Below are 4978 nucleotides of genomic sequence, written 5' to 3' on the forward strand. Positions count from 1 at the left end.
GGGCGTGGACGTGGCCTGACCCAGGGGCCACCAACCCGGTGCGGGCAGAAGCTTGGGCCGCGGTGAGGTGCCTGCGGGTGGCCGGCACCGCTCGGTACCGCCGACTTCGCTCCCCTAGCTGGACCTGTCCCCCACTGTGGACACAGCAGCCTCGGCGCCAGCAGGATGCTTGTGCTCACTGCTCTCCCTCAGACATCGCCAGGGAGTGACCATGGTGTCCGCGTGGCCTAACACGTGGCGTCGTGGTGTCCGCGTGGCCTAACACGTGGCGTCGTGCACGTCCAGCCTTTATCACTCCTGCCCCTCGGCACGTGCCTCGTCTCCCTGGCGGGCGACTGGTGGTTTCCTCAGCCTGACTCTCCTCTCTTATGCCCCCACTCATTCACCTTGTCTTCCCCTAGCCAACACCCCTAGCTAGCCCCCCCACACCCCAGTTGCCATAACAGAACGCCACAGCAGAGCCTCCAACAACACACATTTACTTGGTCATAGTCCTGAAAGACTGGGTGTTCAGCCCCTGGGTAGGGTGGGGTGGGCAGGGTTGGGCTCTTGGGGCCCCGTCTTGGCCTGCAGATGACCCCGCTGGCTGTGTTTGCACGTGAGCACCCCTTCTTGTAAGGATGCCAGTCGTAGTGCATCGGGTCACCCACAAGACCTCACTCGCAGCACAACTGCCTCTTGAAAGGCCTCATCTTCACATATTCTGAGGTATGAGGAGCTAGGACTTTGACATAAGGATTTTGAGGGGACACAACTCAACCCATCACACCCTCCTCTGTGGCTATGTTGTTTTTTTTTTTTTTTTTAGATTTATTTTTATTTATGCACACAGAACTGGGCGCAGGCCAGAGGTGTGGGCGTCAGAGGATTCACCAGAGACAGAACAGGCAGATCTACTCAAACACACTGCTGAGGGGAGCAGCGGGGAGACAGGAGAGGTCTGCTGCACCCTGTGGGTCACTCCCTGGCCGGGGATTGAACTCGCACTGCAGTGGCTGTGGACAGCTTGATAGTGCTGCACTTTAACCCCTGTGCCACCAGGTCTGCCTCAGCACAGCGCCTCTGGGGGGGCGTCACAGCCAAGCTCCGCAAGGTGAAGGCGCCGTTGCAGGAGGTGCACGTCAGCAGTAGAGTGAAGGTGATTCCCATAGCTGGGCCTGCCAGAACTGGGTCTTGTTGGCTGGGGCTGGCTTGAAGGGCCTCAGCTCTCCCCTTACCCAGGCACTGTGGCCTGTGGAAGCAGCATGATACATCCTGCGCTGAGCTGTGATGGGGGGAGAGGGGGCGGCGTGGCAGTTCCCTCAAGAAGTGGAGTGCGAAGCCTCAGACCTCCAACAGGGACCGCCAGGAGGCACCCCTCCTGGGGGTGGGGGGCGGGTGTTGGGGGGTGGCGGCAAGCCGATAAAAGCAAAGTCCCATCATTGTGGAGTTAACGTCCAGTGGACTGGGTCACGCTGACTCACCCTCGGGCACTTTTCCGTGTTGGTCATTAGATTCTGCTCTGCCGGCCAGAGCTGACTTTGTCTGAGCCAGTTCCCGAGAATGCTGGACTGAGCGCAGATTGCATGTCCCTGTCTGGGGCCTAATCAGGACCTTTAAAGACTTCCAAGCACTAAAAAGATCATGGTGCCTCCACGCACCCACCTCCTTAGATACACTGCTAAGCTATAAAATAAATAAACGAAGCCTAACAACGGCTTCGTTTTCCCCATAAAGTCTATTTCAATGACAAATACAGGTTGATCAAATTATTTTAAGAGAAATGAAGTCATTTAGTCCCGAGCCTCTGCTTTGCTGGCTTCCCCTAGCTCGCTTGACCCAGAGTGTGGCCTTCCCACCTTCCCTGCATTGGCTGAGGAGCTGACAGGCAGGCTGCTCCCCGCAAAAGCACTGGAAGAGGGAAGGCCCCACCCGGGGGATGACTGAGCATGGGGACTTCAGGAACAGGACCACCCACCTGGGCCCACACTCAGCCTGTGGGTTACCAGTGCTTCCTGATTTCCCTGGGTCACCCTCAGGTTGGGGGCTGACACTTCCCAGTCAGGGGTGCCTCATGGCAGTTGCTGTTGGTTCTCTGAGGCTCAGGGCTCCTTGGGCTGCCAACCACCGGGCTTCAGGAAAGGAAAGAGCAGAAGCATCTGTAAGTGAGTTCGTTAAAACCAAAGTCCTTTTTGACGGTGAACTGCGATTGCCATGTGAGTTAGGAGTCCAGAACTGGGACCCAGCAGGCCAGTGCCAGGCGTCACGTGCAGGACAGAGGCCTGTCCCAGTGGCCACGGACAGCAGCTGCCCCGTGGGGCCCCCTTTGGCAAGCACATCAGTCTCGGGGTGTGCTCCGGCTATGGGGAGTCAGGTCCTGCCTCTCTGGAGGGCTTGGGCTGGCGGAGATGTGGGAGAGGTGCTGGGGCCCTCGCTCTCCACTAAGTAGCACGGCCTCAGGCCTTTTTTAAGGCAGCTTCAGGACAGTCCTCCCCCTGTGGCGTCAGGACTGTCATATCAGGATCACCTGCATGCTGGCTCCTTACTGAAGCCGGACTCCAGACCTGCCGACCCTGCCCTGGGCGCTCAACTAGAAGCAAAAGCAGAATGGCTTCGAGCGGGCAGCCCTGGGACTCCATTCCCACAGCGAGCTGCACGCCCTTCACCTCTCAGCTTCATCCGTAAATGCCTCGCCACGGAATTGAGGAGTAAGGACCCCAGGGCGGGTGAAGATGAACATGGAGCCAGCACCCGGGAGCGCAATAATCTGCCCAGCTCATCTGTCCATCCGCCCATCTACCCAGCGGCCCACAGCGAGCCATCCACGAGCAGCCATGAGCCTGCTGCACACCAGGAACACCTGTCACAGAAACAAGCCCGTCCTCGCGAGGGCAGGTACTGGGGAGCCAGACGCTAAGCAAACACGGTGCCAGCTGGTTGGCGGGACCTGGGAGAAAGAGCAACGGGTCTAAGCCATCGCCACTCTCCAACCTGAAACCATGACTTATTCTGAACCCAATAGGCTTTGTTTACCAAACACGGTGACAGGGGCTTTGGGGGTTACTGTGGGGTTTGCGCTGGAGTTTCTGCAGTCTGGCTGGGAAACAGAACTCCTACTCACACAGGAAATGACCGGGGAACAAATGCCTCGCCAACCCACCGGTGTCATACTGCCTGGAACTGCTCCAGGGGACGGGTGGGCGGGGCTGGCAGCATGGGGTGTGTGAGTGCCCCTAGTCCAGGAGGGGTGGGAGGAAATCACTTAGAGACCTGCACCTGCTCTTATTTTAGAGGCCAACTCATACCCAGCAGAAGCAAAACTTGGAGGCCTGCAAACCTCTTAAATCTTTAGAACATGAATCAGGACTTCCGAGGGGAGATCTGATAAGAGTCAGCGGCTGCTCTCAACAGGCCATGGGAATAAGACTTGATGGGAAACTCTTCATCTCTGTCCAAATTTTTGCCAAGTTCCAGCTCCATGTAATGCCCAAGACCTCTGAAGGTAATTATCTTCCGGATGCAATTTTATTATAAACAAATCTCTCACTGACGGGGAAAACATTGAGTGCACGCTCCAAAGGAACTTTCCAGGTCCCGGCAAACAGATGGGAAATACCATCAACACTGGATTATGTTGTAGAGGTGGCGGGTATCCGGACACATTGCTCTTATTGCCAGTCCCTTTCTGAAAAGGCGGCCAGCGGAGGGCTATGGACAAAGACACAGACTTGGAGCTGAGTAGAGAAATAGGATCAGGAGAGAAAATGGTTGGATCAAACAAGTACAGAGAATTAAAAGGCCAGACACCAGCACACCGGAAGATGAGCTTTAAAAACCACCGTAGAAGTGGTGCTCGCTGCTCAGCACGTCACTTTACAATTCCGAGTCTCCTCAGGTGTGAAATTGGGGCTTAGGCCACCCCATATGGCTCACTGCAGTGTAGGGAATGTCTACTCAAGCGCTGTGTTAGCAGATATGCTCAAGCTACCAGCATCTACATCAAGGGGTGCCTGAGAAGTAATTGATTCTCAACACATCGCCTAGTAGGTAGTGAGGGTGTGATCACTAACCATTATTGCTTAACTCCCTCAACCTGGAGATAAATGTTTCTCCATTATACAATAAGGGACTCCCTCAGGCACACAATAGGTCTAAATCATCCGCAGCCAGCGCCCACGACTTTCCTCTCATGCAGCTTGGCTTCCAAGACTTTCCAGCTTAAGTGAGCGGTAGTAAGGGATTTTCTGGGGGAGGGCAGACGTGTTCTCTCATTCATGCTAAAGGTAAGATGTGGAGAGAGGTCTGGCCCAACAGGAAGGCTTCTCTGCTCAGTCTCATTTTTTCTTGAGCCAGTTGTAATTACAGGATGCCATCCTGTAATTACACAAAGAATGTTCTCCAAGAGTAAAGTCAATTGAAAAGTCTTAGAAGGAAAGTTTAGTCCCTGCAGGATAGGAATGACAGACACGCGGGCATGGAAAGATGGCTTCCACATGAACCCATCAGCTCTCAGATGCTCGTGGGCTCTGTCCTAATGGTGCTGTTGGTTCTCAGTGGTGGCTCTTAGCAACCTAGGCAGTTGATGAATATATGACCACCCATTATGTGCTTGCATGAAAACGTGCTTGCAAGACAACTGTTGGCAAGATACCCAAGCCAACTAGGTGATATGAGGTTTGGTGTGATAAGGACAATAGGGTAATGCTGGGTGCTGGGGTACCACAGAAGAGGATCCAGTTTGGGGAGGGTTCCTCTTTATAAATTGAGACTTAACTAACTAGTAGATTCACCAGGTCTAAATGGAGAGGAGAGGGGGGAATGCAGGCAGAAGGAATGACCAGGAGGCGACAGCAAGACTTTTGGATTTCTAGAGGAAGTGAAAATTGAGCCTTGTCAGAGCCAATGGGGGGGCTGGAGAGGAAGGCCGCGGCTCTTCTTGAACAGAGGATAGAACTTTGTACCTCTTGTATACATAGGAAAGAACTTGGGAACTTACAGA

This window comes from Condylura cristata, unplaced genomic scaffold, assembly GCF_000260355.1.
Source record: "Condylura cristata isolate star-nosed mole 26May11 unplaced genomic scaffold, ConCri1.0 scaffold00002, whole genome shotgun sequence".
In the NCBI taxonomy this organism is placed as follows: domain Eukaryota; kingdom Metazoa; phylum Chordata; class Mammalia; order Eulipotyphla; family Talpidae; genus Condylura; species Condylura cristata.